The following is a 10,408-nucleotide window of genomic DNA, read 5'->3' as shown; positions in this document are numbered from 1 at the left end:
GTTCAGTTATTTAAATGAAATCTGCTGCAGAAAATCAGCTGCAGATCCTGTAGGTGTGAACGCACCATTAAAGGTTTTTTTTTTTTTTACTGATCAGGGCCAGGCACTGACATGTTTTTTATCTAATCTGTTTCTACTTTATAATTGTAATTTTTTAAATTATTAAATTTTTTGTATATTATTAGGCTATGTTCACACTACGTAAATCTACGCTACAGCCGTAGATTTGGGGGTGGAACAATGCCTATTGATGAATGGGATCCCGGCTGGAGCGTACACACATCGTATACGCTCCGAACGGTTCCCATGCAGCACCGCAAACAACTGACAGGTCCATTATTTGCGGACGGAATTCAATGAATTCCGCCCGCAGAAGGACCTGTCAGCTCACACAGTGAAGCGAGCGGCTCAGGCTGCTTGCTTCACTGTGGGCTATGAGAAGCTCTGATGCGTGCGCGTGCTGATGCGCCCGCATCAGAGCTCCACGGAGGAAAGATCATCCGGCCTGTACTTAAGTAAAGGCCGTGATGAACCGGGCTGAGACTGGCTGGTCTCATCCGTAGTGTGAACATCGCCATATGGAGATAGCCTCTTGCCTCTGCTATTTTAAAAGCAATTAGAGATATGCTTTACAGCAAACCTCAAGGATCATAGGCAACAATATACAGGACATTACCCATATAGATTATTGACAAAGGTTTCTGGACATGCTCAGTGACCTTTATAGAGATCATTCTACAGGGAGGAGGAGCTGAGTTGTTAGCAGCAGCTATTGCGTGTACCTCTGTTATCTATATACTGATGTCAATTGTCACTGTACTCCTGTCAGTGTAATCTATATACTGGTGTCACCTGTCACTATGCTTCTGTCTGTATTATCTATATACTGGTGTCACCTGTCACTGTACTCCTGTCTGTATTATCTATATACTGGTGTCACCTGTCACTGTACTCCTGTCTGTATTATCTATATACCGGTGTCACCTGTTACTATGCTCCTGTCTGTGTTATCTATATACCGGTATCACCTGTCACTGTACTCCTGTCTGTGTTATCTATATACTGGTGTCACCTGTTACTGTGCTCCTGTCTGTGTTATCTATATACTGGTGTCACCTGTCACTGTACTCCTGTCTGTGTTATCTATATACTGGTGTCACCTGTCACTGTACTCCTGTCTGTGTTATCTATATACTGGTGTTACCTGTCACTGTGCTCCTGTCTGTGTTAGCTATATACTGGTGTCACCAGTCACTGTACTCCTGTCTGTGTTATCTGTATACTGGTGTCACCTGTCACTGTGCTCCTGTCTGTGTTATCTATATACTGGTGTCACCTGTCACTGTACTCCTGTCTGTGTTATCTATATACTGGTGTCAACTGTCACTGTACTTCTGTCTGTGTTATCTATATACTGGTGTCACCTGTCACTGTACTCCTGTCTGTTTTATCTATATACTGGTGTCACCTCACTCTCACTGTGCTCTAACTTGGAAATAATCTGTACAGAACGGGAAATGTCAGATTTTAGGCCTAATGGCCAGGATGGAAATTATTTTAAAATGTAGATAGTAAAACACAAAAATAGAAAAAAGATTACAAAAAAATAGATATAGATTTGTAAATTAGGTGACAATGAACGTGTGACTTGCAATATCCCAATGGAGATTGTAATTAAAGGGGTACTCTGGATATTTATTTTCTTTCAAACCTATTTCTTTCAAACCAACTGGTGTCAGAAAGTTATATAGATTTATAATTTAATTATTATTTTTTTTAAATCTTCAGTCTTCCAGTACTTATCAGCTGCTGTATGTCCTGCAGGAAGTGGTGTATTCTTTCCATCCTGACACAGTGCTCTCTGCTGCCACCTCTGTCCGTGTCAGAAACTGTCCAGGGGATTTGCTACTGCTCTGGACAGTTCCTGACATGGACAGAGGTGGCAGCAGAGAGCACTGTGTCTGACTGGAAAGAACGCACCACTTCCTGCAGGACATACAGCACCTGATAAGTACTGGAAGAATTGAGATTTTTAATAAGAATTAAATTACAAATATATATAACTTTCTGACACCGGTTTATTTGAAATTAAAAAAAAAATCCCCAGAGTACCCCCTACTGTATAATTACACCCCTGTATAGCCTTCAAGTTGTAACATACAAAAATGTCCTGAGCTTATATATAAACCAGATAAGGCTGGAAGTAGTGGAAAAAAACATTTGCTGTTTGGAACATTTTCAAAGATATGAAAACATGTTTTGTATATATATAGAAATACAAGTAGTACACTTAATCAGACACATGCAGCCAGTCACATGTTCTCATTGGCCAACATCCCCATACAATGATCCGTACAGGCTTTGCGCATCTTCTGAAATCTTACATTTTCCTCTGTCGCCATCTTGTGGTGAAGTACTAGTATAAAACAGCGAAACAGAAAAGAAAGACATAAAATGTAAAAAAAAAACACACAACTTTTACAATAAAAAATGACAAGTGACCTGTATTCTGTATGATTACAATTTATATAGATTTTTACTACTTTGCTTTTTGGGATGTGATTTCTGGCACTTGGTATTTTTTGTTGCATATGGGGTTCAGCAGACGCAATCAGTAACATTAGGGGGGAGATTTATCAAAGGGTGTAAAATTTAGACTGCTGCAAACTGGCCACAGCAACCAATCACAGCTCAGCTTCCAGCTCTGGTGAAAGGAAAGAGGAGCTGTGATTGGTTGCTGTGGCCAGTTTGCAGCAGTCTAAATTTTACACCCTTTGAAAAATCTCCCCCTATATTTTAATAGCTTGAGCATTTTCACAGGCAATACCAAATGCGTTACTTATACTGCAATTTAGACTTTTTAAATTGAAAAATCGAAAAACAAGGGGGTGATTTTTTTTAAATTTATTTAGGGCCCCATAACACCAACAGATTACCTGACAAAGTCAGAAATGTATCTTGAATCAGGAGAAATCTCAGTCTTTCCTTTATGACCTGTCCCCTGTTTATAGTCCATTCCTGGCTTTGGTTTAAATAAAACCTGTCAGATAATCTCTTGGTTTATTAGGGCCCTCAGGGAGGGAGTCTTAAACTTTTAAGTTTATTTTTATTGATTATTATTTTTTTACACTTTTAAATACCCCTAGGGATTATTTATTCAGCTTAATGCAGTGCTATTGCACTGCATTGATCCGTAGGGCATTTTACTAGTAGGATCTGCCTGAGGCATACTCTCTAGTAGAGTCACCATAATAACCATAATAAATCTGTCAGATAATCTTTTGGTTTAATGGGGCCCTTAGGGAGGGAGTCTCAAACTTATGAAAAAAAAGAAAAAAAAAGTTTATTTTTATTGATTTTTTTACACTTTTAGGCTGGGTTCACACTACATATATTTCAGGCAGTATTTGGTCCTCTTGTCAGGTCCTCATAGCAACCAGGAGTGGATTGAAAACACAGAAAGGATCTGTTCACACAATGTTGAAACTGAGTGGATGGCCGTCATATAATGGTAAATAACGGCCATTATTTCAATATAACAGCCGTTGTTTTAAAATAACAGCAAATATTTGCCATTAAATGGCGGCCATCCACTCAATTACAACATTGTGTGAACAGAGCCTTTCTGTGTTTTTAATCCACTCCTGGTTTTGGTTGCTATGAGGATCTAACTTGAGGACCAAATACAGCCTCAAATATACATAGTGTGAACATAGCCCCCAATACCCCTAGGGATTGTTTATTCAGCTTTATGCAGTGCTGTTGCACTGCATTGATCCGTAAGGCATTTTACTAGTAGGATCTGCCTGTAGAGTCACCATAATAACCACCAAGGCCTTCACAAGGTCTCCAGCTGCCACAAGTGCATTGTAGGGGTGGCAACTGGAAGTCAACTCCTATCAACAATCTAAATGGCACATGGGGTTAAATGATCAACATCACCAGGATCACACACTTCTGATCAGACAATATGAATAGGATATATGTGAATTTGCATGGAATAAACTTCTGAGATAAGAAAAACTTTGCCCCAATGTTAACATGAGATGGCCCCTGGGTGTAAGATAACGTCACTAATAGTCTTCACACCTAACACAGCTTTACCACCAGACTTCCTGCTGCCCAGCATGGGAGACACGATCTATATTCTGGCGTCACCTGTCACTTTACTCCTGTCTGTGTTATCTATATACTGTTGTCGCCTGTCACTGTACTCCTGTCTGTGTTATCTATATACTGGTGTCACCTGTCACTGCTCTCCTGTTTGTGTGTTATCTATATACTGGTGTCACCTCTCACTGTACTCCTGTCTGTGTTATCTATATACTGGTGTGACCTATCACTGTACTCCTGTGTGTGTTATCTATATACTGGTGTCACCTGTCACTGTACTCCTGTCTGTTTTATCTATATACTGGTGTTACTTACACTGTACTCCTGTCTGTGTTATCTTTATACTGGTGTTACCTGTCACTGTACTCCTGTCTGTGTTATCTTTATACTGGTGTTACCTGTCACTGTACTCCTGTCTGTGTTATCTATATACTGGTGTCACCTGTCACTGTACTCCTGTCTGTGTTATCTATATACTGGTGTCACCTCTCACTGTTCTCCTGTCTGTGTTATCTTTATACTGGTGTTACCTGTCACTTAACACAGCTATACTACCAGACTTCCTCCTCCCCAGCATGGGAGACACGATCCTTCCAGTTCTGTACCTAAGTTTGAAAAGTGGCATGCAAGCCTTAATAATCCCCCTTTAAGTACGATTTGCTTACATGTAAATCATTAACATGTAATTTTAGGAGTTAAACCATCCCTTTAAAGGGATTTGGTCCTCTGCAGCATTGTATAAAGCTCCTGTACAGCTTGCGTCACGTATTGGCTGCCGGAGCAACTTTTTTGGGCTGATTGGCTCCCTTTAAAACAAGAGGCGCTAGCTTGTTTCAGCCACTAATAGAGAGACCACCTATATTAAAGGCTAGAGGCCCGATATGCCTAGAGAGTGCCAGTAATCTAACAATCGGAGAGCTTCGTTTTCTTACATTGAACAATAAAGTCATTGGTCAGGGTTATACATAGAGATATAGCAGGAACATCTATGTGAACACATCCTGGATCAGTAAATAGGATTAGTGGGGTGGATCATAAAAACACCAGATCCTAATATTCTTCAGATTATTCTTTATTATTATCCACCACAAACACAACTTGCTGACAGGTTTGCATAAAGCATAAAGTTTAACATTCATTAACTTTTCTTTTTTTATCAAGGTATTCAGGAACCAACCAATGAAACAAAAGTAACAACATGGGGCTGCGGTTATACATGAAGAGTATACAAATTTTAAAGTGTACCTGTCGCTATAAAAAACTTTTGGCAAATCAAAGGTTTTGATTGGTTGAGGTCTGAGCGCTGAGACCCCGACCAATCAGGAGAATGATCAGGGAGAGGACTGTGCTGCAGCGCATCCTATCCCTGTTTTAAAAAAAGAGTCGTGCTCCATAAAAGCCCATTATAAGTCTGACTTTTAAAAAAAATTGAGAGCGGAGAGTGGACGTGCTGCAGCGCATCTTCTCCCTGCTCTATATCCTGATCGGTACAGACCTGTATCAAACAAAACTTTTATAATGTCTCTATGACATGTCAAAAGTTTTTTATAACAACAGGTACACTTTAAGGAATCACACATATAAAGTACAAGTAACAGAGTAATAACTGCGTCCAAGTTTATAAGCTCGTGTCTGTAATGTCCAGTTTTGACATATTACTTTACCTTCTCTGCAATTTCTATGACTCATTTTCCCAGACACAGAGCAATGTCTCTCACATATGTATTGTATCATGACAGTTGTATCCATTACACAACAGACCCCATTGACCTAAGGCCCTTTTACATAGGCCCCGATAATGAGGACAGAACACGGTGATCAGGGCTTGTTTGCTGAGTCTCCACAAGGCTCAATCCTGCGGCCCTTTAAATCAATTGAAATGAATTGAGTGATAATTTAAATGACCGCACAAAAGATAAGTCGCTGGAATCAGCATTTCTAGGAACATTCTAGTGCCTATCGTGGGGGAGTACAGTTTTGTTCTGTATTTTTTTTACCCTGCCCATATATAAAAGCTTTTAAAACTAATAAAAACCCTCTTTAAAGGGGAACTCTGGGTAGAGGTTAAAAAAGATGAAACTTCAGCAGAAGCATATGGCATTACTTACCTGTCTATCTTATTTTTGAAACTACCAAAAATCCATTTGTTTGGGGGGAGTTGTTCTGTATTGTGTTTCTGTTCTTCCTGGTTTGGCATTTCCCAGAATGCAATGCTTTCCCTCATGTGATCATCACAGCCCCCACCCATTACAATCAGTAAAATAAGTGCAACACCTGCTTCTGGCCAGTCAGAGATGGTGAATCAGTCAGGGGATTGGGTTATCCAGCCCCGCCTCCTGTGACATCACGCCCTGCCCCCTGTCTGCATCATCAGCCTGTGCTCAGCAAACACACAATGTGAGACATGTAAGATTTGTCCCCTAAAGGGGATAGCAGAAGGAGCAGGAGACAATGTGAATTGGGACAGGGGCCATTTTTTTTCCACTTCCTGGATTTCTATCAGCTACCAGTGTGGCAGAACCGTACAGGTACAGTTATAGGCTATGTTCACACTATGTATGTGTGCGGCTGTATTTTTTATGCGGCTGTAAATGTGCGGCTGAAACTACGGCCGTGGGAAAAAATAGACATGCGGCTGAAAACATACGGTCATTTACTTGGAAATCTGGTTCAACTAAAAATAACAAATAAAATCTTAAGAAAGTGATGCAAACACCTCTGGGTGCATCTGGGAAAGCAGGGAACACAGTTTACATGAATTGCTATTACCGGGGTTTGCGATCCTCTGCACTAATGCCGATGTCTCTCATGGTTAATCTATTGAATTAATAAAACACATTTTCGTTGTAATAAAGTCCCTTTCATTGTTCAATAATTTAATTCTAACGAATCCATCATTGTGCAATTAAATATACTGTTAAAATAAATATATATATATAAATAAATGTATATTTATATATATATTTATTTTTTGACAGTATATTTAATTGCACAATGATGGATTCGTTAGAATTAAATTATTGAACAACGAAACTGATTTTATTTAAACGAAAATGTGTTTTATTAATTAAATATTAATTAGTACAGGAAGCTCCATAAGCCGTTAATTCATATTGCCGGCAAAAGAGCATTCTGTACTAATCATCACTTTACTTTAATTAAAACATCAAATGTTTCTTCTAATTATGTTATCACAATAGCATTATTAGAAGAAACATTTAGAATTATATGTGCGCTCAGCTGATTGGCTGAGGGCACATATAAAGAGCCGGTCCGCAGCACAATGACTTCATTGTGCTGCGGACCAGCGAAGAGGACACATCGGGGTGAGTATAGAGCTCTCCCCACCCCCTCCCCAGCACTGCACCCCTCCCAGCAAGGAAGGGGGGTCACTTAACCCCTTCCTTGCTGGGATGGGTGCAGTCTGACATCAGTCTGGCCCCCAAGGAGTTAAGGGGGATGTAATACATCCTCCCTTAACCCCTTGGGGGCCAGACTGTAAGCAGCAATCTGTAAAGATGCTGCATACTGTAAGGAGCACAACACCGCTCACAATAATGGGTGTTGTGCTCCTGTTTGTGTGTTTTTTGTGTGTTTCTCCCTTTTTGTTTTTCAGACGGAATCCATTACTAAGTCGGGGCCTAGTGTTAGCCGGTATAAAATGGCTAACATTAACCCCCCATTATTACCCCAGTACCCAATGCCACCAGGGGTACTGGGAAGAGCCGGGTGCCAGTGGTCCCGGAGCGTCAAAATTGGCGCTCCTGGACCGGGCGGCAGCAGGCTGGTAAGATTTAGGCTGGGGAGGGCCTAAACCAATGGCTCTTCCCACCCTGGTGTTACCAGGCTGCTGTCGTTTGGTTTTTAACCCGGCTGGTTATAAAAATAGGGGGGACCCTTTGCGTTTTTTTTTTTTATAAATAATTTAAAAAAAACGCATAGGGTCCCCCCTATTTTTATAACCAGCCGGGTTAAAAACCAAACGACAGCAGCCTGGTAACACCAGGGTGGGAAAAGCCATTGGTTTAGGCCCTCCCCAGCCTAAATATTACCAGCCTGCTGCCGCCCAGTCCAGAGCGCCAATTTTGACGCTCCGGGACCACTGGCACCCGGCTCTTCCCAGTACCCCTGGTGGCATTGGGTACTGGGGTAATAATGGGGGGTTAGTGTTAGCCATTTTATACCGGCTAACACTAGGCCCCGACTTAGTAATGGATTCTGTCTATTAGACGGCTTCCACTACTAAGTCTATAAAGTAAAGAAATAAAGACAAGACACAAGTTAAAATTTTTTATTCAAATAAAAACACCCCCACACCCCTCATTGACCATTTTATTAAAAAAAAAAAAAAAACAACCGCTGGTCATCGACGTAGTCCACGGAATCCGACGTAATCCACAGGATACCGATATCTGAAAAACAAAAGGGAGAAACACACAAAAAACACACAAACAGGAGCACAACACCCATCATTGTGAGCGGTGTTGTGCACCTTACAGTATGCAGCATCTTTACAGATCGCTGCTTACAGTCTGGCCCCCAAGGGGTTAAGGGAGGATGTATTGCATCCCCCTTAACCCCTTGGGGGCCAGACTGATGTCAGACCCCCCTTCCTTGCTGGGAGGGGTGCAGTGCTGGGGAGGGGGTGGGGAGAGCTCTATACTCACCCCGATGTGTCCTCTTCGCTGGTCTGCAGCACAATGAAGTCACTGTGCTGCGGACCCGCTAATTATATGTGCGCTGAGCCGATCAGCCAATCAGCTGAGCGCACATATAATTCTAAATGTTTCTTCTAATAATGCTATTGTGATAACATAATTAGAAGAAACATTTGATGTTTTCTTAAAGTAAAGTGATGATTAGTACAGAAAGCTCTATTGCCGGCAATATGAATTAACGGCTTACTGGAGCTTCCTGTACTAATTAATATTTAATTAATAAAACACATTTTCGTTTAAATAAAATCAGTTTCGTTGTTCAATAATTTAATTTAAACGAATCCATTATTGTGCAATTAAATATACTGTCAAAAAATAAATATATATATAAATATACATTTATTTATATATATCTATTTATTTTAACAGTATATTTAATTGCACAATCATGGATTTGTTAGAATTAAATTATTGAACAACGAAAGGGACTTTATTACAAAGAAAATGTGTTTTATTAATTTAATATATTAACTATTAGAGGCATCGGCATTCGGCATTATTGCCGGCTATTTTTGAAGTACTCCGTACGGACCGCCTGTCAATCCACGGCCGCATTTCCAGCCGCAAACAATGGTCTTGTTAATTTTTTACGGGTCTGTTTACGATCGGGCCGTAGATTCATACATAGTGTGCACTGTGCAGCCGTATATCGTATACTTTCCAGCGTACGCATGAACCTGGAAAAATCTGGCCGATGATTTACCGCCCGCAATACAGCCGCACAGATACAGAGTGTGAACCTAGCCATACATTGTATAGACACATCTATATAACATTTAATGTATTTTTATTAGAAAACAAGTTTTTCTTATTCGTAGTTCCCCTTTAACACAATAAAACAGCTGGATAAGGCTGTAGCTGTATAGGGGAGATTTACCAAACTGGTGTAAAGCAGAATTGGCTTAATTGCCCCTAGCAACCAATCAGATTCCACCTTTCATTCCTCACAGACTCTTTGGAAAGTATGAAAGGTGGAATCTGATTGGTTGCTAGGGGCAACTGAGCCAGTTTCACTTTACACCAGTTTGATAAATCTTCCCCTATGTCTTTAAAAGATTCAACATCAGTAACCAAATGGTTGAGTGGTATAATCTTGATCTGGTGTCAAATGCCTTTTTGTATACACGCACTTTTGCGTCTTCCGCAATTGTCTTGTCTCAATTTCCCAGCATTTCTTTCTCCTAACAATTCCCGGCTGCTCTACCACTATCTTCTTCGGAGACTCACTGCTTGGATTGGTGGAATAATCCAACACCAGCTCCTTGAGACTGTCAAAGTTAATGTCCTTTGTGGCGGTACAGTTTAAAGTAATGCCCTTTACTTTCATGGTTGTTTCCCCATTGGACAACTTATAGCCATATGTTTTAGGGCCGGCCGAAACAAACTCGGTAATGTGTGTATCGTCTGGGATTTCACTGGTCAAGTCTCCCAAGTAGTCACCAAGCGGTGGCATGTAATCTCCTTCCTTGCTCACAAAAATGACAGAATCTGTGTCGTGATAGAGGCATCTCTCCTGTAACGCGTCTAAGATCTTAAACAGCTCCAGCCTGGCGTAGGCCGTGGTAAAACAGGCTATG

The sequence above is a fragment of the Dendropsophus ebraccatus genome, chromosome 10, assembly GCF_027789765.1.
Source record: "Dendropsophus ebraccatus isolate aDenEbr1 chromosome 10, aDenEbr1.pat, whole genome shotgun sequence".
Lineage (NCBI taxonomy): Eukaryota > Metazoa > Chordata > Amphibia > Anura > Hylidae > Dendropsophus > Dendropsophus ebraccatus.
This window is presented reverse-complemented; position numbering follows the sequence as displayed.